Raw genomic sequence first — 27,453 nt, forward strand, 5'->3', positions numbered from 1 at the left:
CCCCATTACATTCTGACACTTCAGTTTTCTTTTTAAATTCTGTTCATAGTTCCCTTAGTAAAAAGTATTTGAAAAAGAAAACTTCAATTTATAAACATAGAGCATATTGAATTTCATGTACCGTTATGAGATAATACAAGATATATGTTTGTTTGTCCTCCAGTATTTTGAAATGTTTTTTTCTTTCACTTTTTTCTAAACAATACGTTACAGAATCACCTTAGCAGAGCCAACAGCTCGGCACTCGCATTATAAAGGTGAGATCTGTTGACTTTGTCATTGTAGTTTCATACGTTCTCTCTTTAGTGGGGGTTAACTTTTGTGTGGTCTTGTGTGTGTAGGCACTCAGCGATTGGTCAACCAGTGCATTTAACCGTGGATAAATGGCTTATTCCCTAGCTCCTGCCATAGTTAACCTGTAGCCTAAACACAGTCTTACATTTCTGTTATTGCATTGACATTGTTGCTAGGCAGTGCTCTTGTGCACATATCATTATTCTGTAATGGATGATGGGAATACAAATGTGTATGGCGGCCGAAAAATAGGTTTGGAGGGCATTGTCACAGCCCTCACCAAACACCCTAGTTTCCATTCTATAGCAAAGGTGTTGTTAGAGTGAACATTTGCTCTCAGTTACACCACATTCACATAGTACTTTCCAAGTTCTCATATTGCCACCAGGCCATCCGGTCTGAATTATTCCAGTGTGAGGACGCCATGTGCGACAGTCAGTACCCTATAAAAGAAATACTAAGTCAACCTGTCTCTTGTGATGATAGGTGTTCATGTATTTTTTATAATTTCATTTGTATAGCACTCCATGTGGCAGGAAGCAGCTGCTGCACAATGCTAGAGAGACAGCATGGCAGAATTGAATTGAAGTGAAGTAGAAGGGGCAAGCATACCTGGAGGGATCTGCAGTTGCCTCGTGGCCTACATGAAACATTTTACATGGAGTTGTCCTCTGTTGCTCTGTGATGTTTCTAGTTCCACTTCTCACTCACATTTTCCACAATACATCTGGCTGTAAAGTGATATCTCTAGTTCTGGGTGACTAGATATTGAAAGCCAAAAACCGTGACAGTCCACAAACATAGATGTCAGATAACAGTTTTGCTTAGACCGATAGTTTCAGAATTAATTAATTGACAGCATTCACAACAGAAAACATAAATTAATAGGAACTAAGGGAAATGAAGTGCAACTTTTACACACAATATCACCTGTGTTAACTACATTTATTTCTGGTGGAGACTGCGAAGTAATTCTTCACCTGAGCACCAAAGTACCATATACAGCGTCTACATTCTTAAATTGGGTGCTCGCATTGCATTGTAAGGTTCCTTTACTTGATGGAGGGGGATGTAAAAATTAAACAAAATATGTAGTTTGTGCAGTCTCATTCCAGGTAACCAGAGTAAGCTTGAACTATTGCTAAAATGATTATGGGCTTTGATTCAGGTGGTGTTACTGGACAGACCTCTGGGCTTGTTTTGGATTGTAGACCAGAAACTAGACATAGGTGAATCTTTTGTGGGGTCTCTGATGTGATGGCCCCAAGGACCAGAGAATCTGTAATGGCCTTAACCATTCTGAAAAACCTACATCCGAAATTATTGGAAAAATCGCTGCAGATGTCATTGGTTCACTGGGCACCGACCTTTAAATGATGCCAACACAATTGAAAAATTACAAGTAAAGTGCAGGCACAGACGATGCTGCTGTTCACGAATCCTGGAAACAGACGTGTCTTCTTCAAAATGAGGACCTCTGTCTTTTCATTGGCTTTTGTTCTAACTAGGGGTAAATTAAATTTAAATTTTGCATGTAAAGTTTTCATACTTTGCAAAGGTTGTGAGTTTTTATCAATTTCCCAAAACGGGTCCTGCGGACATGCATTCCAGCGAGAAATGATGTTTGGTAGAGAATTTCACTGTAGTAACATTTTTTCCATCAGATAATTCTCTCCCCAAGAGCGGATTTTTGCTGAGATTTTTTAGCCGGAAAGCCTATTTTTGCACAACTTTTTTCTTGCATTTTGAATTCCGTAATCTTCACATTTGTGGAGTTTTTAGGCTTTGGAAAAAATCTTCATAATGTTTGTGGTGAAAAATGTACACTCGTTGTTATACCCCAAGTATTAGCACCAATGCCACTTCTGTCGGGCCTTGGACCTTTGAAATGTCTTTTTGGCGCCTTTTATCCCACCTGCGTTTTCAAAAGCCTTTCTGCGTTAATCTGTCCCTGTGTTTTGTACTGTGGTCCCTTCCTCCCACCGCTGCAGGGTTGTTGATATGATAGATTGTTACCCACTGCTGACTGATGCTGCACAGTCTGCCGAGTGGGTGCAGTTACATTCACCGGCCTCTCTGCTGAACTTTACACTTTCCTACAGTGTCTTTCCACTGGCCTCCCACATGATCTCATTCAGGAACAGCGGTGTCTTGTCGTTGATGTATCACCATCTCCTACGCTTATTCAGCATGTTTGTTCACCCTGTCCTTCTGATCATTTTTTGGAATTAATTTAATTTAATCTACTTTATTGATCAAGACTCTGAATACTGCTGGCAGACCCGAAGTGGTGGCGGTGGTCAGCCTGCCACCATGAGTACAGCGGCCGTACTCGTAATAAGGCCCATAATGTTGCTGGTTGTATTGTTTTTCACCTATGTGATAAAATGTAACTTCAAAATTAAAAAGTATTCTTATACGAATTAATTTTCCGTGCTGGTTATGTTATGTTATGTTATCCGGATTTGTAGAGCGCACAGAGGCCCCAGCAAAGGGGCGTCCTGGCGCTAACAGGTGAAAGAATATCGAATGAAAAGCTCAAAATGAATGTATACAATTTCTAAGTAGCTAGTAACCTACATAACTTAGCCATTTGGAACACTAAGTGAAGCAAAATTTACAACAAATAACTGACTTAGATGGAAAACAGGCACAGAAACGAAATTAGAATCTGTTTAAGTGCAAGTGAAAGTTTTAATGCCGGTTTTTGTAACATGAAGGGTGAAATGGCCGACTTGTGAGCAAGCTAGATTAGAGTGGTGTTGGCCCCTTAGATATGATTAATTTAGTTTGAATTTTCAGAGCCCATAGTTTTTTAGATGATGTCATCTCAACTCTTTATCCAGCGATGTCTAGAGGCGAAATAGGAGGTCAAAATTATCATTATAGTCCAAACAAGGTCTGTCTAGGACTTTTACACCTACAGAAGCTGATGCAGGACACAAGGTGGTTGGAAGAGTTTGATGCCATCTATTATTTGGGTCTTTTGTGATGACGCGCTGAGCCTTACAACACAAACTCTTAGTAATGTTGTTAAAGAATTGTCCCCATCGGTCGTATGGACCTTTGCCGGTTGACGTGAACCCATGTAAGGGAAAAGGCATCAACAATACATTTCTAACTTGTGAAGCCATTGTGACTCAGCAGAAAGGACCAGGAATCACCAACTATGGTTAAAATTATTTGATTTTGGATTATCAATCAACCCAGTATATAGGCAAACGAATAATAAGTTCAAAAGATACAGCAATACAGCGGATAAGATTATCTCAGTAGATTACGTTGCAATAAAATGAGATAACCATTGTGACAGCAACAACAACAAAGAAACATCGAAGCAAACAGGTGTTCCATAAAGAAACTTCTGTTCTGTTTTCTAAACATAAATCAAATATAGGATCATCTATCAAGGGATTTTAGTTTGGGAGCATAGAAGGTTCAGCATGATCACACTTCTGTGGAAGTCTTGGGAAAAGGAAACAAGTGTTTAGCATAAAGCTTGACACTTGTAAGAATAAAGTAAGCAAAGAGGTCTGTCCATCTTAAAGTCTAAAGGAAATTTGTTCTGCTTCCAACTGGGAGAACACCAATGTGAAACTAACTGGAGATTCACAAATGTCCTTATCTTCTTTCATATCTCCAGGAACCAACCAAATTGTTGCTTGCGTTCATCTGCAATGTCCCTTCAGTTTGCTTTCACATCGAAACTTGGACTGTGGTTCCCAACCTTGAACATCTGTCCGTCTTGGTACTTGATAAACAGAAGGCCTTTTCAACCATTAATTTTCCATGTTCACTGCGAAGTTCTTTCCTCCAGGCCTCGCTATCAGCAGTCGAATACAAACAATAAGCCTTACTCTAACGAACGAGAATCATGATAATACACCTGTAAAGAAAGAGAGAACATGCTGGCAATTCAAAATGCATTTCAATTCAGGCCTGTAATCCGACTAAGTTTAGCTGAGCATTTAATATGAATTTGAATGCATTATTATATATCCACACGTGTAACTTGAAAATAAATGTAAAACTTAAATAAAAAGTATGTTGACGTTTTTCAATTAAACATTAGCGTGCACATATATAATTCTCTAATCACTTCAATGGTTTCAGTCCATTAATACATTTAAATACTTCACACATGTTAATAAAATTAAGGCACACAGTGAATATAATGTCATTTATGAGTCAATTGCATATTTGTGACATATAAGGGTGGAGCCTAAATTGCGCACTGCCAAGCCAGGTCCTCCCTGGACCGGAAACAAGCATCCTGGGACTGATTTCAGGGTAACGCCTCATCAGCCAGGCTAGCTATAAGCCGGTCCCAAGATGCTTGTTTCCGGTCCAGGGAAGACCTGGCTTGGCATTTCGGGCCGGACTTTTCCCATGAAGAGCAGAGTCAAGACTGATTTGCATATGGCTGGGTGAGTATTTCTATTTGCTTCTTTCATTTATAATGCTCTCATTACAATCTGTTTCTTTTTGGCAATTCAGATATTGTCTTCATGTTTTGCATGATAGTTTCTCTCTTTTGCTTACAATTAGTTTGCATTTCGTATTGTTTTGATTTTTTACATTCACTCAATGTCTGGTTTCCTTAAAATGACATTTGATTAGAATGTAATATCTTAGTAGGCTGCGCAAGTAGCATAAATAAATAACACATTTTCTTGATTATATATAAAATACATATATTATTTTTACTAATCCAACTGTGTTTGGTATGTTGTTCCTTTCAAAAATAATACTCAACCATGTTTATTTGTGTTTAAAAAAATATTGCTTATAAAGTGTCAGAGCCCCTTATATTGCATGCTAATTTATTTATTTATTTTTGAAACTTGTAGAGCGCAACAAATGCCCTTGGGCGTCTCGGCGCCATGGACTAAGCAGAATCCAGTGCTAGCTAAAGGCTACGGCCATTATGCACCAAGTTTTTCTAAGCTTGCGGAAGTGCAATAATGTAGGGCATACGTGAATCTGTAGTGGCAAGGCATTCCACAATCTGGCTGCAGCAACCACAAAGCGCCGATCTCCCCAAGATACTGTCTTTACTCTTGGGGCCTGTACCTGATGTGCTGTCTTTGATCGGAGTTGCCTATTAGGACAATAGATGGAAAGCTGATTTTTCAAGAACTGAGGCCCTAATTGATGTACAGCTTTAAAGGTGATACATAGAGTTTTACATTTTACGCGGTTCCTGACCGTTAGCCAATGGTAATTCCTGACGACGTGTGCAATTGATTTAATTTTGGGAGTCCCAGATAGTAGTCTTGCAGCCGCATTCTGGACCGTTTGCAATTTGTTGATAACCCTGCATTGTGCATTGGCGAACAACCCATTGCAGTAGTCCAAAGAGGACATCACCAACGTACTAACCAGCGTTTTTCCTGCACTTTCTGGATCAATTTGAGTTTATAGAACCCCGTGGAGACTACTTGGTTAGCATGAGAGAGGAAATTTAAACTGTCGTCAAATATGACCACGGCGGGAACAACTTGCCAAAAATGATGACCTCTGTTTTTTCGGCGTTCAATTTCAAGCAGTTGCTGGACATCCAATTGCTGATGGCCAGCATACCTTCTTGAAAACATTTTGCCACCTTCTCTCCATCATCGTATACTGCCAGCACCAACTGAGTGTCATCCGCGTAGGATGTGAGGCTCATCCCATAAGCTTTGATGACTCTTGCTAGGTCTGACACATAGATATTAAAAAGTGTCGGAACTTAGGGATGAGCCTTGAGGTACTCCACACGGTAGCGTCAGTTGGGCGGATTGGAAGGGGCCTAGTGTCACCGCCTGAGTCCTATCCTTGAGAAAGGAGGAGAGCAGATCTAATGCTATATCCTGAATACCTATGGCCGAGACACGGTCGATCAGAATGGAATGATCGACCGTGTCAAATGCCGCTGAGAGATCCAGCAGTACAAGCAGAGCTGTGCCTCCTTGGTCTCTAATGATCCTTATATCTTCGGTGGCTTTGATTAATGCTGTTTCGGTACCATGGAGCTTACAGAACCCGAACTGCGTGTCATCAAGCAAATGATGCTCTTCTATAAATTCAGAGAGCTGCCGATTCACCACCTTCTCTACCACTTTGGCTAGAAATGGTAAACTAGCTATTGGCCTATAATTTTTAAGGTCCTCAACAGTTAAGTGGGTTTTTTTGGCAGTGGTTTAAGGAAGGTGTTTTTCAGCTTGTCCAGATACGTCCCTGCTGAGAACATAACGTTGCAAATCTGAGTGATGACTGGGGCAATTAGGTTGATCACTGACGCAAGGACTATAGGGGGACAAGGATCAGTAGCCGAACCTGATTTTATGGTTTCCATTATTTCAATGATATGTTGCTCATTGACTTACTTTAATTGCGTCAGGCAAAGATCTGCATGTCTAGGAGTGGTTAACTGTGTTTTTTAATTTTGGTAGTAGTCGAAAATTCCGAATAAATAGTGTTGACTTTTTCAAAGAAATAGTCAGCTAGGGAGTCGCACAGAGATTGTGATGGGATAGGGGTGGACTTAGTCGGGCGTCCTGCTAGCTTCTTGACTACTAGATACAGTTGTTTGTTAGATTTGTTTGTGGCTTCAATCTGGGAAGTATAGAATTTTCTTTTTTCCTGTATAATCATCGCCTTATATTTGGTCAATTCTTCCTTATAACGTGTTTTTTGCTCCGGGCTGTAGGACTTGTGCCAATGTCGTTCACAGTTCCTACACTTTTGTCTTTGATCTCTAAGAGCACTGGTAAACCAAGGAGCAGAAGGAGAGGAGCGGTTGTTGGAAATTCTCTTGTTTGGCACCAACAGATTGAATGCATTATTTAGCCAGTTGGTATATCTATCAATGGCGACATTAGGATCAGGCGGAATAAACGGGCTAGTGGAAGTTAAGTGTGTTGCCAGATGGTCATTGCTTATGTCTTTCCAGACCTTAAATGCCCCCGATCTGTTAGCCACCACCTTTTTTACTGTTAAATTATTAACTAGTATACTAAACATGATGGCATAATGATCTGACCATATTAGTGGAAGGATATCTTTCACATAAACATCTTTCGAATTGGAGAATATACCATCCAATATATGTCCCGCCTCATGAGATGCTGAAGTAACCAACTGGGTGAAATCCATCATCTCCATATCTGTCAGGAGTGCCATGGTTTTGTTATTATCCGATTTTTCCAGATGGAAGTTAAAGTCCCCTAGGATAGTAAAAGAATCTTCTATCGCTAGGGATTCGATCAAAATATTTAAAGTAGCCAGGAATTCTGTCCAAGTTCCTGGAGGCCTATAAAAAAAGTGCTCCTTTAACCCTTTCCATGCGGCCGCGATTCCCCTGGTGTGCTGTAAGCAGCACGAACAGGGGCGGGCCGTGACGAACCCCAGCCGTCATCAGCACACGAGCACCGTAGTGCATGACGGCTGGGGTTCGTCATCAGCATGGAAGGGGTTAAAGTTATATGAGGGAGTTATCATTATTGAAAAATTAATGGCTTCACATAAAGGGGAGGGAACATGTGGGGAACTGGTCAACTGCATTGTTAATGCCTTATTTTGATTTGTACAGCTTAAGTTTGCTAACATTTTTGTGATTTAAGAATTTAGGGGCAAGTTGAGGTCTGAGATATTTGCAAGTTGCTCATATTTTTCGCTTACCCACCAAAACGCCTTAGTTCAAAATAACTAATCTCAGAGGTCTTATAACGGTTTGCGTCCAAACGACTTATTTGATTGTTTTAAGGTGGCTCAAAAGTGTAGCATTCATTGAATAAAAGCAGGTGTTTGATTGTTTTAAGGTGGCTCAGAAGTGTAGCATTCATTGAATAAAAGCAGGTGTTTTTGCTTTATTCGCATTTAGTCAAAACAGTTTTTGCTGCGTGGTTACTCTCAGCAATAAAGAGAGAGTTCAAAATTAAAAACGTATGGGACTACAATAGTGTTTTTAGAAGAAACTGAGTGTGAATAATATTTAGCTTTAAATGAAACGATTAATAAGGTACTTAAAATTGGGCTAACAACAAGACATCAATGTTTTCAGTGAATTAAATGGCTGCAGTCATAACTTCTATGCTGCTTATACAGTGAAAATATGCATTTTGATTACGAGGTTGCATTTTTGTTAATATGAAAGATGAAAAGTAAAAGTAATAATGAGGCAGATTGTGTTGAATGGAAAATCTAAATTAGGTTATCAATATGTAAATAAATTACAAACTAATGTAATAACTACTTTAAGTTATTATTAAGATAAACTTTTTATTATTATTTAAAGAAATACACACTGAAATGTTATGCAATAAAACTGAATAGTGCATTATTTAGAACAAGGACGAAAAAAGGTCAATACTTAGTGGGCAAGATGTACGACCATTTTATTTTTCGCCTCGCAATTTGCGACTAATTTCGAGTCGCAAATTGTGAGTCACAAAATAAAATGTACAACAGTGTGTTTTACACTGTTTGCGAATCCCAATGGGGTCGTAAATTGCGAGGCACATTAATATTAATGAGCCTCTCGCAATTTGCGAGCCCATTGGGAATGGCAGGCCCTCCCGGGGATAGTGGCCTGCTGGGCTCGACAGACCACCATGTCTGGGACTGCTTTTAAATAAAGTAGTTATTTTTTCAAATGCAGCCCATTTTCCTTGAAGAAAAACGGGATGCATTTAAAAAATGATAAAATGAAACGATTTTGTTTCATTAGGTCTCGGCTAGCATAGGCTGCGCACATGCGCAGTCTCGCTGGCGAGATTTAATGCCTCTGAGTAGTGAGTTTAAACCCCACCCCTCTTCTCCATTGGCTGGCCTCCTAAACGGCGGCCAGCCATTGGAGAAGAGGTCTCAGTGTCGTCATTCGGATTGGGGGGGATGTTTTTTTCTTTCTTTCTCTCCTCTTTCCATTGACTGGAATGTAAACAGCAAGTCAAAAACACTCCCGTTGTTTACATTCCAGCCAGTGGAGAAGAGGGGAGAAAGAAAAACACTCCCCCCCCCAGTCTGAAAAGGACAGGGCTTAGATGTTAGGATTTCCTGGCACACCGCGCCAACGGCGTTTATCCCCAGCAAAGTATTGCCTGCATTGCTTGGCCCACAAGTGAAAAGTGACTGCGGGGCCTGCAACGAGATTGGCCCATGTGCGGACCCCCGATCTGTTAGCCACCACCTTTTTTACTGTTAAATTATTAACTAGTATACTAAACATGATGGCATGATGATCTGACCATATTAGTGGAAGGATATCTTTCACATAAACATCCTTCGAATTGGAGAATATACCATCCAATATATGTCCCGCCTCATGAGATGCTGAAGTAACCAACTGGGTGAAATCCATCATCTCCATATCTGTCAGGAGTGCCATGGTTTCGTTATTATCCGATTTTTCCAGATGGAAGTTAAAGTTAAAGTTGCTATTCCAGGCCCCACATACTGTGACCTGCGCCTCAGTGCAGCTCTGCTGGGCTGATCCTCGATCCGCCAAATATCCACTTGAAGTCGCGGCATCAGTGCCCTAAAACCTGCTGGTCTGTAAGGCAAAACATCCCTGAGCTGAGTGGTGGCATTGCGGATTGGAAACGCCGCAGCAACAAGCAGAAATCCGCTGTGGAGTGCTCGGACTGTGAGGGCGCAAGATGGCGACTGCCATATCTCGGTGGTGAACCGGTCCGCACGCTGCCCCGCTGCGAGTTGGAGACGGGCGGTGGCCAGTGCCCTGCGGATGGAGATTGCACTTTTGAAGCTGTGCTGCTGACGACATGCCTCATGGGCACCCAGCGGTCCCTGAATGGCTGCGGAGACCCCGACGGAGCTGGGACTCAGTGTGGAGGCCTGGTGTTATCGGCGGGGTGCAGCACGAGGCGTTACTCACTGCTGCAGGAGGATAGTGGTGCCGGAGCTGGTTGCAGTGAGTTGGAGGCGCGGCCTTGCTTGAACCTGCATCTGCGGAGGCGGGTGTGGGCCTAAGTGCGGGGCCGCGGTCTGCGAGCCGCGACCAGTGGGAGTGCCCGTGCATTGTTGAGGCCTGCTGGTGGTTGTCCCACGCATGTTTTTTAAGGGCAGGCAGTGTTCACTGGGACCACTGCCTGCCCTTAAAAAATATTTTCACATGCATTTGCAAAGGGGAAGGGGTCCCTCAGGGACCCCTTCCCATTTGCAAATGTATAATCCACCTACTTAAAGTAGGTGGTAATTGCAAGTGTTTTGGGACCGAAATTGCGGTTGCAAATCATTAGTACATGGTTTTCAAACTCGCTATTTGGTAGGTAACGCCCCTTCCAAATAGTGAGTCGCAAAACCTATTAAGCGAGTCGCAAATAAATTGTGACTCGCTAAATATGCTTTGCACAAGGCCCATGATGTATGTGCAAACAGGTTCGCAAACCCATTCGCGCATGCAAAACGGGTCGTACATCTGGTTACAGTTATTTGTATGTAGCTAAAAATCATGTTATAGTGATGCATTATTGGTAATGCTTTTTCTTAAAAGGGTGGCTTCTTATAAAATGTAAAGTGCATCCTCCTATTTCCAGATTTTAGTTGTAAAACCTGTGTGCGTTACTTGCATTGAACATGCAGTCTGGTTTATGCTGAGAAATTTGAAATGTCTGTCATAGTCCACTGCATTGCCGGCTAATATGAGTGGGCAGCACTGCAGCTGAGCGGTGCCTTGTGGGCCATGGTGACATGCCATTGCACAGGAACGTCTCTTGGCTCAAATTTAATAAGGGACCTGTGTGACCTTGCTGCAGTAGCTGTACTTCTTGGTGCTCATTTCCTCACTCCAGCCTTCTCATTATTTACAACTTAGACTTACATCGCGGTACTCATTTAAGGGATTTGTGGTTTAATGCTTAGTAGGAATGCTTATTGTGTATGGGCCCTAACTGACTATTAAAATATACGGCTTGCATACTAGTCAGGAGGGAGCAGTATGAAAGAGTTATCGTTAATAACGCTGAAATATTTGTATTTTATCACCTCATTGATTGCTCTGTTGTACGGAGGCTTCCTATTCACACTAATAAATCGTTCATAAATTGCTCGTGCTTCACTTCTCCGAAAATGATGCAACATCAGTTCATTGCATCAGATCATGGCAGTCACAAAAGGCAGGATGAGAGAGAGGGCGGCAGTCAAGGCCAAAGGCCAGATCTCCAAAGCGCTTTTGTGGTTGCGTTTTGCAAAGGGTTTTGAGCCACATAAAGTGATTTTTACAATATAAAAAGCCTTTTTTACTAGTTGGAAACGTTTTTCAGATGCATAAAGGATGTTTGTGTCCTTTTCCTAATTGCAAATAGGAGGGGGCATGAGAGAGGCAACCCCCTCCTATTTATGAGTGGCAAACGTACGTAGTCAAGAGCGATTGATCAGCTACCAACCCCTACATTGGGTCGGTAGTTAATTTGCAGAGGTCAAGAGGACCACTGCCTGCTCCGCACCACCGGAAGTCTTCCGAAATAAGAAACATGTTTTTTGAAGCAGCATCAGTCCTTTTAATGGATGTTGTGGTGTCTTAGCGTGGACACGTTCTAGTGTTTCTATGCAATGTAATACACTCTACACCCACCCACCACAGACGTCATGGTGTCACATGACGCTGCCAATAAAAGAGGCTGAGCGCACGTGCTCAAGACCTTTCCTACCACTCATTCCTGGTGTCCGTGTCATCCTTGCTGCACCTACCATGAGGGCCCAGGGCCCACACTTTCAAACATTACAATGGCGACGAGGTCGGTAGTGCAACCCACGCGTGCCACTACCAAACACCGAGGAAAGGGGGAGTGGTGCCTGCCTGAAGGGCACCCCCTGCAGCAAGGCACAGCGAGCCGAGAAGCCGGTGCACGTCGGAGCCCAGCAGCCACCAAGAGGCGACCAGCTAGCCGACTGAAGCCACCCGCGACGGCCGCCACCAACAGGGGCCGCGAGGAATGAGCGGACCGCCCAGAGCCCACCTGAGACGGCCGCAGGGCAATAACCCCACCAGAGTGGTGCACGGACCGGGCGGAGTCCACCCGCCACGACCGCGACGCAGCATCTGGCCTGCCGGCCGAAGGTGAGCCCCTGGCGGGCGAAGTGCCCAGCAGTAACTGTGCCAATATATAAGCAGGACCAGCGGAGCCTACCCGCGGCCTGCCCGAGTCATCCCTGGCCCCCGCCGCGTGTGTAAAGGAAGCGGCGGGGCCCAGAGTAAGCCACGGCGCGAAGGGAAGGCGGCCGGACCCGAAAGCCAACTAAACCAACGAGGGGGAGGGAGCGGAGTAGCTAACCGCCTCCCGACCCCCCTCGCGACGTGGTCCAAGCCAGCGGAGCCCACCCGCGACCGGCCGGCGGCACCTCCACCGAGGGAAGACACAGCAGCGCCAGCGGAGCCCACCCGCGACCTGCCGGCGGCACCCCCAGCGAAGAAGAGACGAAGCAGCGCCAGCGGAGCCCACCCGCGGCCCGCCGGTAGCGCCTAGCGGGGGACAGTGACTGCAGAGCCAGCGGAGCCCACCCGTGACCTGCGAGAAGCAAGACAGGTCTCCGCCGCGCAGCGTGTGCCTGTAGAAGCTGCAGCGGCGGGAGACCGGCGAAAGTGAGGCCAGCGGTACAACACAGTTAAAAGACAGAGCCGGCGGAGCCCAACCGCGGCCTGCCTCGAGCGTCCCTCGCCATGGGAGGAGTGATCGGAGCGACGAGATCCCCCACCGGAGAAAGCAACTTCTCCCCCGCCCGCGTGAGCACTGCCGAGGCGGCCGCGGACGGGGAGTGAGAGCGAGGGAAGCAAGCGTCTGCAAGCGGCCAGCGCCGCCAAGAGCAAGAGGCGCCCCCACCCCCTCCTCAGGTGCTCCGTGTGAGGAGCGGAGTGCACAGGAGTAAGGGAGAAGCAAGCGCCTGCACCAAGCCAGCGCCGCCGTCGCATAAGAGCACCCTCCTTGTGTGCTCCGTGAAGGGCAGTACACCGTCAAAGCGGTCAACACCGCCAAAGTTCACGCAGGCCCCCACCGGGACACTGAAATAAGAGGAACAACCGGGGCACCCACAAAGACTGCCAAAATTGCCCCCAGCACAAAAGCCTGCACGAAAAAACAAAGGGGACACAAACGGTGCTTTTGAAAGGCCTGCCGGACTTCATCACACTGATGCTTCAGTACATTTACAGTGTTGAACACTAAGGCAAGGAAAAAAATCTACTCACCCATAGCAGCAGCAACTCCAACCCCCTGTGCACAGAAGCAGTAGAGTGCACACCAGGGAAGGACAAGTCAGGCTGCTCGAAAGATCCAGAACACTGCCACCCAGTGGCCAAAAGTATTACTGCACCAACATCTTTCAGCACAGAAACAAGCACTGCTCAACGCAAAAGAAATTAGCACCATCTAGCGGCAACAGATGGAGTAGTGCCCCAAGGGAAGACATCTCAACGCCGCAAACCGGAAAGCGCGCTCCGCGCAGAAGACAAGGAAGAGAAGACAACAAACACGCACCAGCAAGGAGTCGGCTGATGCCACTTCCAGAGTGACGTGAGAAGAGGCACCAACGCCTCACCAAGCATCCAAGCAAGGACGAAACGTCTGGAGAAAACGACTGCCAAGCACTGGAGGAACGATCAGGGAATAAGACTGCCGAGATCAGAAGACGGAGAGCGCAGTGACTTCTAGTGGCCACAGGAGATCACCGCAAAATCAACTAACGCCCGCCAACGGTCCGAAGCAGCAAACTTCTGACGCCAGCCAAGGCAGCAAGTACCCGACGGTCCAAAGCAGCAAAGTACTGGACGTCAGCCAAAGCAACGAGAAAACGACGCCAGCCAAAGCTGCAAATACCGACGACACGCAACAAGTGTCCGAGAAGCCTTGAAAAGTACGGGCGCAGACAACGCGCCACGTGGCAAGGCACTGCCCCCACGAGATGGAAAAAGGGCACAGGTAACGCCACAGTGCAGAACAGTTACCGAAGAAGACCACTAAGCGTGGCACCCCGCCCCCACGAGATGGAAGAAGGGCACAGGTAACGCCACAGTGCAGAACAGTTACCGAAGAAGACCACTAAGCGTGGCACCCCCAGAAGCCGATCCACAGAAAGATCGCGTACCAAGTATGACCCGCGACGGGTTCTCTAAACCTACATCAGAAGTCCGATGGACGACCAAAGAAACCTGCCAAAACATCAGCAGGAGTGGACCGCCAATTGGTCCAGGACGTTCGACCTAGTCAAGGTCTCCAAACACCATCCCACGAACGTCACCTACAAGAATCTAGTGAAGAGGGTTCGCGACGCCAACTCAGGAAGGAGGAAGAAGGAGGAAGTGTTCCAGTCGGGGACAAACCAGGATCACACATGCAGCGGGCGCGCCCTGCAGGGAGGAGCCAGGTCAGGAGAGAAGACGCAAGATCGGACCGAGTGATGTCGCGAAACAGGAAGGGAGAAATGGAGAGATCTGTGTGGCACGTCTGCCACTGCGAAAAGAAAGGAAGAAGAGGAGAGAGCTGTGTGGCACGTCTGCCACTGCGAAAAGAAAGGAAGAAGAGGAGAGAGCTGTGTGGCACGTCTGCCACTGCGAAAAGAAAGGAAGAAGAGGAGAGAGCTGTGTGGCACGTCTGCCACTGCGAAAAGAAAGGAAGAAGAGGAGAGAGCTGTGTGGCACGTCTGCCACTGTGAAAAGAAAGGAAGAAGAGGAGAGAGCTGTGTGGCACGTCTGCCACTGCGAAAAGAAAGGAAGAAGAGGAGAGAGCTGTGTGGCACGTCTGCCACTGTGAACAGAAAGGAAGAAAAGGAGAGACATGTGGCACCCCCGGCCACTGCTAGAGCGCAAGGAAGTATACCCACGTGGCCGTTGCCACAGTTAAGCATGGAAGGAAGCATATCCACGTGGCCGTTGCCACAGTTAAGAATGGAAGGAAGTACATCCCCGTGGCCGTTGCCACAGTCACCAATGGAAGGAGGTAAATCCACGTGGCCGTTGCCACAGTTGGGAGTGAAGCCATCTAGCACCACCAACCTGTGTCAAAGGGACAACAAGTTCTCCAAAACAGACTGAACTCCATCTGCCCTATTCCAAGCAGCGGCGGATTGAAAGCTTGGCGGAACTGAACACTTCACTGCATCCGGACATATGTTATTTTCTACAAATGTAAACTCGGAGGTTGAGTCTTTTCATAGAGTAAAAGGGGGAGTGATGTGGTGTCTTAGCGTGGACACGTTCTAGTGTTTCTATGCAATGTAATACACTCTACACCCACCCACCACAGACGTCATGGTGTCACATGACGCTGCCAATAAAAGAGGCTGAGCGCACGTGCTCACGACCTTTCCTACCACTCATTCCTGGTGTCCGTGTCATCCTTGCTGCACCTACCATGAGGGCCCAGGGCCCACACTTTCAAACATTACAGATGTCTACTGCTTTGAAAAAACGTCTCCTGTTTTGAAATGCGAATCCAGGAATCGAGTGCCCCGAGCCACATGCGTTCAGGGGGCTGCACTTCCTGTAGTCTCAGTGTTGGAAGGGCATTTTGCTGATTTCTGTCAAAAGTGTGTAAACAACTGCTTAGAGCGGTTGACCTCCTCAGGGCTCCAAAGTTGCTGAGCATTCTTCGTTTAGATTAGACTGTTATTGCTCCCATGGGAAAGGTTACTCTTAGAGGAAACCTAGTGCTGAGCCCCGAAGTATGCAAAGTGAGGAGGAATTATTTTTTTCCTTTGTACCTTGGGGCTTCATTATGACGTTTACATGGTGCAGCCTTGGACACCCCAGGACAGAGTCCACCCCGGACCGAGGTCTGATCTGCTGCAGTTAAAATATTGGGGAAACCATTGGCTCTCCAGGAGGCACCTGCTCCTGTCAATGGAAGAGACGTCTGTGCCCATGGCTAACCGTGGTCCTTCAGTGCCCTGCATTTGTTGCTGATGGCTGTCCAGATGGCCTCTTCTGTGGCTATACTCTGTCCCTGCTTGCATAATATGTGTGTGCCTTGCCAAACAAGCCATTAAGTGCCTCCAGTGAGTAGGTGTGAGGAGTGGGGATAGAAATTGGGTGGTGCATAACCTGTCTAATCCCGCATATTAAGCAGGGGCAGAATTTCCTCCAAGAACAAATACAATGAGAACCACATTTGTTTATTATAATCCTTGGTGCCCATCTACCTCTTTTGTATCACTGTAAATATTAAGGTGCATTATTACTTAAATCACTTGAAACTCTTGAGTGGGGTCTGCTGGGATTTTAAACTGCGACCTGCAGGTTTCACACTGTTCTCTGCAGGAGATGCATTCTCTCATTGATGTATGCTAAAGGAAGGCAGACAACCAGCATGGATTGTCAGGGATCATTTTATTGAGGGGTTACATTATGCCCTCCCTGCCACCTATAAAAATCACAACAAGGTGTTTCTGGAGTCCCTGGGGTCTATATTAGATAGTTAGTCCCTGTCATCAAAGGAAGACGTCTATCTGATATTTGATCCACCTTCATGGAGACTTGCTAAGAAGAGTGAATGCTGCACTTAATAAATACACTTTGACATTTAGCCCAACCCACTGAATACCCCTTACGTTTTGCATACTGAAACAGGCATTTATGGCCCATGATTGTCAAAGTTCACCAACTGTCAATATTTGGGTTCGTTTGAACATCCATCAAACCATGGCACCTCCTTGGAAGCCTTTGAGGTGTCTTAGCCCTCTCCATATCAACCAGCCTGTGTCACTGTTCTTCCACTCGAGTATCCTTATTCTGTTCAAGGAGACATGTTTCTTCTCTTTTCGCTGTTGAAATAATATAGTCAGCCTTATAATTTACAAACAAGACAGCTCTTCTGAACTCCCTTAATTGAAGGATTTCTCTCCAGCATTGAAATACAAATAGAATCTGCTTATACACAAATTTCCACTGGCTACTACCCACTGTTAGTGTATTGAGCTGAATTGTGCTGGAATTTATTTAGCAGAAACTTAGATAGAATGCAGCAGAACGTTGTACAGATATGAGGCCATGGACAAACTCGACGTCTGGCACCCTACCACAGTACGCTAGTACCCACACAGTACGGAGTGGAGGTCAGTTTCTTAATGGGTAATGAGAATAATTAGGGCGAGCAAATCATATTCAGCATTCCAGTGCTCCATAAGGAGTCTAAAAAGGTGCGAAAGGATGTGGGATTTCAAGAAAGTTACAGGTTCCCCTGCTGCTGAGCTTGCAACACCCAGATTATCCGATTGATTCCGCATCTCATCAACTTTAAAACAGGTTTTTTTTGTGCTCAGATTTTTAAATTAATGTTTTCGCCTTTCAGGCATCTTGATTCTTGAAAGATTTGAAATCCTACTGTGTGCTGTACTTATGGCGTCTTAACCTCACTTAGTAAGGCAGTAAAGCTGGTGCAAATCTTCTCGCTCGTGTATAATTCGAATGTATGCTCAAAACGGAAGCGGGGGAAATACCGAAGGTGTTATTTCTGTTAATTAAATCAGAGTCGCATAAATAGCAATTATATTGGGAAAGGCTCGACCTCTGCCAATTCATGTTCAGCTTCTGTGGATACGTGAGTGGGTTCACCTGCTTTGCTTGTATCTGGAGCAGTGTGGCATGGAGTCACGGAAGAAAAGTATGTAAGCCAAACACGATTTCATGTTTTTTGCCCGGACATGTTTTTCTTTTCAAAGTTTCACAGTATGTGACTCAGTTGTATGGCTCCAGGAATCAATTGTTTGTCGCTCTTTGAATAAACGTGTGAAAATGCACAAAGCTGTAATGTTAAATCAAATCGACCCAATGACCAAAGCACCCGACCTACAACTTGTTGAGTTGTTTAAACGTGCAGTGGGTTCCAGTGTATGCACGACTTGCTTCGACCACGGAGTCCTCAACAGGCCACTGTGTGAGGTAAATGAAACTAACACTAATAAACTGCAGAAACACATGTCACAACTTATTTGCATGGGATTTATGTACAGTGGATAAAATATCACAGTGTACATTTACTATGGCATTTCAGGCATACTTTTTTTCAGGGCATTCTGTCATGGTTGATAAATAGGGTTCACAGACGAATTGCCTTCCCACATCAAGTGCAGTGCCTTGCTCGCGCCAGGGTACTAATACCTGGGTACATCTACCCCGGGGTTTCACTCCTCAAACAGCAAGTACACTTGCTCTATCACACCAGCTCATAACTTTCAGAAAGGTATTGGTTTGCCATGGGCTCAACATGCGCCATTGAGTTACTGTCAACCTCCTGTTGGGCATCTACCCCCCCCTCCCCCGCCGTTTCAGGAACTTCGTGCCTGGGCTCGCAATGTCTATACACAATCTCCTCTCTAACTCCCCTCTGAGGAAAGACAATCAAGAGACCGAACAGCTTCACTGTTGCTGGTGGCCCTCTGCTGGAGAGGCAAGGGTACCGCAGACTCGGTCTGTAAGCTCAACTCGCAGCAACTTCCTGTCATATCACATAAGAAAACAGTGGTTCCTTCGAAGTATATTTAGGGAATTAATAGATCTGGCAGATAGATTGATATTGTATCAACAATAATTCATTGCTGATATAGTAAGAAACAGCGATAAACAATAATCACATAGTACTTAAGTGCTGCATAAGCAGTGCTTTGTAAAGTACTTAGTATGCGAGGCAGTTCACATCTTTAATAACCCTGTGCATTTTTTTCTTTCTAGAGTTGAAGGAGCACATTTAAGTCGTTTTTACGTGTTTCTAAACCCATTTTCTCTCTAGTATGTTGGCATACATTCTGATTTTCATTGTGTAACAAAGTCCTGCTCTGACAGGTTCATTGTGGAAAATGCTATCCCTTGCTACTTGTCAGTCCTTGTGCCAAATTACCAGCCCTTACATGGATTGCTTAAACTGCCACCATCTAGAATTGTATATTGGAGTTCCAATATAGTGAATACTGAGTGTAAGAATTAATGGATCGGACTAGTGAAAAATTAGTCTTGTTTGTTGCATTTTGAACTTTCTGTGGGTTAGGAATAACAGTTGTTGGACTCGAGACGTACATGTTGACTTAGTCGATCCTCTACATTTCTTTGAAAAGCAAAGTGAATAAGCCTTTGAAAGTTAGAGCCTCATCCCAACAATGCATTTTGCCCACCCCATATATATTTTATTTTTCCTGAGGTCCCAGGACCCAGATAGCATTCTTAAGAGCATCATCTAAAAAAGCTCTGAAAACCCTTCACTGGCTCCCGATCAGGGAACGGGTGACTTTTAAAGCCCTATGTGTAGGACACCGCATCCTGCATGGCAGAGGTCCAAGATATCTACAAGGCCTTCTGAAATGGTACGAACCCACCCGCCAGCGGAGATCATGCGGCACAGGGCAAGTACAAGTCCCGAAGGTCCAAACAGCCAAAATGGGCGGAAAATCTTTCAGAGTCAAGACTGCCAAGACATGGAACCAGCTGCCAGTAAAACTGCGTACAGAACCATCTGAGCGACAATTCAGAAAAGACCTGAAAACAATCCTCTTCCCCAAAGACTAAAACCGGAAAGAAGCGTGAACGATTGGTAACAACTATTAGCATTTACAGCGCGGGGACACACTTGCTAGTGTAACCATGCGCTTTACAAAATACTAATAAATAAATAATACATTTCTCGATTTACTACTCCTGCTTTTTCACAAAAGATAGTTGGGAGTGGAGATCACACTATCACCACCTCCTTCATATATACATCTGAATACACCAGTCACAAGGGCCAATCATCACATCATTTTCTCAATTAATATCTTTAATAAGATGTCAACTTAATCCCTCCATCCCATAGCCATTTTACAGACAATGGAACAAATTGAACATGCAGAAATTGGAATCTTACATACACCCAAACTCTCAAATGGAGACAATAAACTCAGAAGCAAACTATGTGATCTGATGAGCCTTTGACATACAAATCTCAAAAAGATGAATGAAGGATTGAAAAAGGTAAAAGGACAAATCTCAAGACTTCAACATGAATGGCTCTAATCCAAGAACCATGAAGACAAAATGTGCAGTCATAGACATAACCGAGTGTACAAATCATACATAAAGAACACATAGAAACATAAACAAGCACTACCTGTGGAGGATCCACAATGCCAAATGCCCAGCCAAAGAGCTCAACAAAATTCTATTAGAATATTGCAATCCAGAGAATTGTAACATCTCTACCCATTCTTCACAATAAACTAGCAACACAATACTCACCCAAACCAGACATACTGAATTATTTATTATCCATCAAACAAGGGAAACAACTGCTCCTCTACAATACAACCAACTATAGAACAGAAGGAGTAAATCTTCATCCATATCATCCTTTCAAGAAATTACAATCTTTGAATTTGAAGACCTGGTAAATATCAGCAGCCCATCTGGCTTCAGATGCCATCCATCCATATTTTTTTTAAAACATTTTCTATCAACATTTAAAGCTAACCCAAGCAAAAATAATACTAATAAATCATGTATCACACATTTTTCCTTGAGGCATTGAAGAAATGATACATACACCCATTACTTAAGAAGCAGAGTTTGGACCTACAAGACCCTATTAGCTGCAGACCAATCTGCTCTGGACCTTTACTCAGCAAACTTATGGAGAGAGCATTTTGCCAGATCTTGGAAGTCATAGAAGAGAACCAACTGCTCTCAGACTGGAAAACAGTATTCCAGCCAAAAAGAGGGAACAAATCTGCCTTAATTGCAATTTGGAATGACCTAAAAAATACACTTGACAAAAATGGTGTAACTGCATTACTACTTCTGGAACTTTCAGTAGCTTTTGACTCAGAACACCGTAATACCATGATTCTTAGACTCAAGATGACATCCCTGTTACTTGGATTTTCTGTTATCTAAACAGTGTGTCCTACCTGATTCATATACCCCCTCTTTCATGAAATATTTACTCCATCAACATAGGAGTCACACTAGGTCTATCACCTCACGTCTACTTTTCAACACATACATGAAATCACTATTAGACATTATCAATAGTTTTCCACTCACCTGCTACAACTAAGGGGATAGCAATGCCAGGAACAATAAACAAGATGCATTACAAACATGGCTAAATAATAAGAACATTGACGTCTTCAAACTCCAACTTTCACTGAATGCTATGTCACTTGAATTCATCCTGGACACCAACGTCACCCTCAGTAAATACATTGCCAAAAGAAAGAGACTTCCTGGTAGCAGCTCTTTCTCCTAAAGGAAGTCAAACCATTTCTTCTAGAAACTGACTTCAGAACTGCTGTTCCAGTGAACATATTCTCATATCTGGATAGTGGTAATGCCCTATCCCATAGCCTCCCAGACGTCACACTGGCACCCTTTAGGCCCATCCTACATGCTGCAGCACATTTCATCCCGGATCTGAAGAAATATGTGGACATCACCCCAATCCTAATGGAATTCTAATGGCTCCCCTTGATGGTGGGCACCATCTTCAAAACTAGCTGCATCATTTACAAAGCTATCATAACCAGCACTTCACTTATGGTGCTAACAAACTAACCATTGCTGGTGGATATCGGCACCGCTGCAGCCAGAACACCATCAGACTCCCGACTAAGAAGTGCAAAAAGAAAAAACAAGACAGAAGTCCTTTTCTGTCTTTGCATCCAAGATATGGAACAAAATCACTGTATCCATCAGGACTGCCCCAAAGCTGATCATCACAATGCATTAACCAACTACAACCCAGATTCCTCTCCTGTTTGACATTTTCCTTTCTCTTGACCATGTACAGTGCTTTGATGCCTTTTGGCTAGTTGTGAGCTATAGGAATGCCATATGCATACATACATGACAGGCAGGTAAATCTCGCATTGAAAACCTCAAAGGACATAGGAAAATCGATACTCATCACCTGTCTCATAGCCATAGAACAATGGATGACATAGAGTCAATATAAAGGACTCAAAAACTGAAACAACCTGCTGTGAATGGAAAGTTAATATACTGTATCTTTATGGCCACATGAACTAGGACCTCTGCCAAAAATAACTAAAAAGTAGTAGATTTTGGCATTATCGTTGACTTTACACTTTCTAAGAATCTCAATTGGACAACCCGTCTCATTCAACTTTCTGCAAAATGAAAACATTTAGATACATCTTTTCATATCTGGCATTGCCTAAAAATGCCAGCAAGAACATCATGCCTCCTCTCTAAACTTGATTATAAAAACAAACTATACCACAGCATTTTACTCTCAACCATGAGAAGGTTGTAAAGACTCCAGAATTCAGCACCAGGACTTCTTCCGAATATAAATATACAAACTTGCATCTCTTAAGCCCTAAAGGTTCTACACTGTCTCCAAGTTGCAAGAAGATTCTCTTTCAAAACTACTATGCATCACTCCCGTAAGGATAAATGGCAAATGACCAAAATTCCTTCAATCAAAGATCACCGAATACTCCAAACCAAGGATCTGATGTTCGAAACAGGCAACATGCTTAATAAGTCCTACATATTAGAAGAAAGCTGTTGGTGGGAGTACCTTCATCGTTCAAGCCACAAAACTATGGGATTCCCTACCTACAAAGATTAGAGCCACTGATAATCACATAAGAATTCAGAAGAATGGTTCAAACATGGGTATTGCTCACTTTGCCACTGGATTCAAGATAGCCTGGCTGATGAAGGTTATGAACCCGAAACCGGTCCCAGCATGCTTGTTTCTGGTCCAGGGAAGACCTGGCTTGCCAGTTCAGGCTGGACTGTTCCCATGAGGCACAGGGTCAGATTGATTTGCATATGACCATGTCTGAACGGGGATGGCGGAGTGAGCTAAAAAATGATGATGGATTAAACCCAGATCAGTTGACTGGGGGTGAGTGCATCGAAAAGTGCAATACTCTGTCCATTATCTCCTTTGGTTTTGCTTCAAACATGGTTATTCCCAATTTAATCTATCAGAGAATCTATGTGATTTTATACATAAAAACAAGTGTGATCTCAAATGCTGGCACCAGAGAGGTGCCCTACAGTCCCCTCTAAGATTAAGGGAGAACCAAATCAGCACAATCCTTTGGAAACAACCCAACATAACTTAATCTCCTCCAAAGAAGAGGGAGGAAAGGCATGTAACGTTTTCCTGAGAGCAAAAGGCCAATCCCTATAACCAGCACTAACTAATAACCTTTGAATTAACCACTGACCTTTGGTTCCAGAGTAGTGTCCTACCCACCATAGAGCAGGTGACACGTTGGGTAGTAAGGGCTATATAAATTAAATTACAATACATAATATTATGTAGTGGAGTAGAGGAGAGGGAGGGGATGCAACCCTGATCTCTTACACCAGCTCCATTTATTCATCACTTATGGAGGAGTTGGGAGCACAACACCGAACGTGCTTTTGCCTCCCATCACATACCTATATATGCTCCCACCATGAATTAGTCCTGAAAGTACCTAATTGTGGGTCTATACAGGGTTTTTCAAACATTTTTTAAGTTCTATATCTTATTTATAAGGCCTAAAATCTTGCAAAAAAATAAATGTTCCTTGGGTGGAGCTATGTGTAAACTGGTAAAACAACAATGTCAAGTTACACAATTCATGAGTGAATAACTAAATGTAAATAACCTTGAGTTGCTGCTTTTACCGTCTAGGAAGTGTAACTTGTTCTAAAGCATGAGTGTCGTACAACTCCAGTGCTTTGTTCAGTGAGGAATATCACTCTTTATATTGGGTGATTACTATCCCCAGATACTCGTTTTCTTTCATACCACTTGGGAATTACTTCTCAGGGGCTAGTCTGACCATATTCCACTACACAGAGCAAACTTATACTCTCATGTGACTGTGACAGGCCATGTAAAAACGTATTTGATCCTTTCTCATCAGCTACTCACCATGCCAGCACTCTAGTCTGGCTTGCTCCCTTATCCCCTTTGCCTGACATGTAACCAAACATTAGCAAAATTCCACCCTCTTACTCTCAGGTTCACCCTTTCCATTCCTGGTATACATTTTCTTTGGTTTACTCATCCCCTGCTTTGCCTTTTGGTTCTCCTGCCATGGTGCTAAGAGTTTTCCCTTCCCCGTCTCTGCAGCTCTACTCAACTCCCTTATTAATTTTCTCTCACGATCCTCCGGTTGTGTTGAGAGGTGGACCTGGGCACGCCTCGCTCTAATCCCTCTTGGTGGAGGTCCCTAGAGTCTTATTCTAAGGTTTCTAGAAATGGCAGCTCTAAACATTTTTAATTTTTTTATTTACATCGGGCCTATTTAACTCCACGTTGTATACATGCTATGTTCCCGGCTGCAGCCTCGGAGTGCCCCCTGTCCGTCGTTGAGAATGCCAATTTTTTTCCACATGGTCTAGCCTTGCCCGATCTTACTACCCTAATTAACAACACTCCTCCAAGTGGTTCGGGGGAGGCGGGAGCACGGACAGAGACTTCCCTCTGAGTCCTCAACTATTTTTGCTTGGCCTCCATGAACTTTCGGAGGCTAGGAAGGCTAGTGATCGGTTTTCAGATTTGGCATTAGTCCTTGCCAGCAGGCAGCTGACCATGAGTTGGAAGTCGGTCTGAGGTCCTGATGTTTACTGCTGGTGATTAGAGTTGACGAAGTGGGCGGACTGCGAGAGGGAGACGATTCGTGTGGAGGAGATGCTAAGGATACCGACTTTACCCACATAGGACGCCATCTTGTTAGCGTGCCAGCATATGGATCGAAGAGGCCAGGTGCTTGCAGATTGTCCCTCTGTTGGCGGCTCCGCGCCAGCTTCGGATGCTGGAGCGCTTAGTCCAGCACTGACTGGCACTCCTTAGCGGCCCTTCCTTATGTTGGCTTCATTGCGCTGCTGTTCCTCTTCTATATTATGTGGAGGATTCTGCACCTAGTGGGTATATTGATGGAATGAAGTCTTGCTTGACTTTGCCTATGTATTTTGTGCCTTTTTCTTACTGTGGCCTCCTCTGCTCTTTCTAAGGAGTTACTTTTGCCTCTTCTGGGTATGTGGCTATTAGCATTGTTTCTTACTGTACCTTCATTATGATATCGGACTCCTGTTGTCTTGCCTCGGAGTTCCGCCTCCCGGCACTCATGTTTGTATGCACCTCTGTGTGCTGTGAAGCGTTGTAAAAACTCAATAATTTTTTTTATAAAAAACACAAAACTCCTTTATTTCGTGGTTGAAATAGAACAAGGACTTGCAATCTACATAATTTAGTTTGAAGGTTTTCTACTATTTTTTATTTAGTGATTATCTGTTTATTTTTTTGTTGATTATTTCTGATAAGTGATTTATTTTACATTTTTATTTTTTACTTGTTAGTGACTCGATTTTGACGTCAATGATGTTATATACCTGAAAGTTTCTACCTGTTGTCCCAGGACGGCATAGACGTAGGAATGTTTTTGATGAATGCAGGTGAGGCAATGTTTTCTGGGTTAGTCTGCCCTCCAGTATTTATAGAGGGTGACTAGGCTATAAGGAAAATGAGAACTTTCCTATTTCCCAAGTCTACTTATATATGTTTTGATACATGATAGGAGAGAGGAAATAGAACTGGTGCACTCTTAAAAAAGTAATAGGCAAACAAAGGCAATAGGCCACAGCTCTAAAAAAAAAATAGAATAAAAAAATGCTGAGCTTTTGGCTTTGCCAATGTTTGTTGGCACTGTTCTACAAAAGCATACATCAAGACTTGTGCGAACACATGATTGGCAATCGTGGAAATGGGGTGAGAGCAAGAAAACACCCGTTGTATGTCCATGTAACAAGAAAGAGTCCTTCAACTATGCTGTTGAAAGATACAACTCATCCAGTCAGAACACTGTGTAAATCGCTCTGACGCCCCATTCCGGGTCAAGTTCGCGCTATATAAAACTCTGTTAAAAAAAAAACTTTAAAAAAATGTTCCTTGATATGACAAACCGAAAGAGTAGGGAGGACGGCCATCAAATCAAGAGCAGACAACTGAGATTGATGGACAACAAGGCCATCCAGTCATGAGAAAGGGCTGAACCAAAGCTCACTCTCTTACACATAGATTGCCTCTATCCAAAGCTATCTGTAGGACAGGCCTAAAAATTACTGGCGAATGCAGAGGCTATCAGAGTAAAGTCACGTAAAGAGAGTTTACTACAGCCTTGCCCGTGTGCATTTTGTTTTTTGATCTGTCTGGATTATAATCTTTCCAGCATCGTTTTTTTTTTGCTTGGTTAGCGGCGGCAAAAGGACTGCAATGCAGTAATTGGGACGAGCGATTAGAAGGGAGAGCGGGCCCTGACAGGCCCCTTCTATCCCTCACACACTTATTGAGCGGGCTTTGAGCGAATTCATCAACGCGTGTCTCGTGCCACAAAGTCCGACGGCATTGAGAAAAGCACCCCACGCCCTATTCCGAGACTCCTGCCGGTCATGTGTGCATATCTCGCCACATATCTGCAGACAGTTTGTGCTGTGGGATTCCCCTGCGCATGACAGTGAAGGTGCGTTTCCTGCAGTGTCTGCCTGTGGCATATATATTTTTTAACGCTGGCACTTTGGATATTGGCCTGCTCTCAAGATTTGCAAATTTAAGCCAATAAACCCAGAGATTATCGTATTGGTGCAGCAGGTGCAGCGGCACCAGCGTCCACGGGCTTGAAGTCCCACCGAAAGAGTAGGGGGGAATTACACTCGCTTCCCGTTATTAGCCACGCCGTCGTTTCATGTCAAGGAGAGTGGGCTTCATGCATGATTACTGTAATTAGCGGCCTTGATGGACTATTTTCTCTTTTTAATGAGACCATTTTTATTTTCAGGGACAACACGTACTGGGATACACCGTGTAGCGTTCTTGCTTTCTGCAGCCTGTGAAAAAAAGACATCAAATTATTTTTGTTACAACTAACACATGGGAAATATGGAGCCAACTGCAAATAAGTGCCCAGAACTAGTACTGCGTACTATTAAGCATTTGAAGTGTGTGAGGAGAACAGGGCTTGATATGACCCCTTTTCCCCCCACCTCCAAAGGGTGTCAATCACCGTGCATCACTTTATTTGGTCCCTTCTTGGTCGTCCCTTTGGTCTTCTTTTTAGGATTTGTAAATAAAAAAAAATACAAATGTTATCTTGTTTTTATACTGATGGTCATTTTTATACATGTATACTTTAAGGTTGTGACAAACCAAATAAAGTAAATTTTTGAATTAAAAT

General features: G+C 44.1%; 1 protein-coding gene across 2 annotated transcripts in view; it reads left to right on the forward strand.

Moving 5' to 3' along the window:
* The window catches only part of TRAF3 (TNF receptor associated factor 3), a 557,290-nt gene that overhangs the window by 173,362 nt on the left and 356,475 nt on the right, over positions 1–27,453 (forward strand). The window contains exon 1 of one of the 2 annotated variants that reach the window (XM_086937839.1): positions 220–257. The exons of the other annotated variant lie outside the window; for it this stretch is intronic. The gene's annotated coding sequence lies outside the window, so the exon portion shown is untranslated. Of the gene's footprint in view, positions 1–219; positions 258–27,453 lie in introns of those variants that run through there. 2 annotated transcript variants of the gene reach the window in all.

Source organism: Lissotriton vulgaris, chromosome 9 (genome assembly GCF_964263255.1).
Source record: "Lissotriton vulgaris chromosome 9, aLisVul1.2, whole genome shotgun sequence".
Classification (NCBI taxonomy): Eukaryota; Metazoa; Chordata; class Amphibia; order Caudata; family Salamandridae; genus Lissotriton; species Lissotriton vulgaris.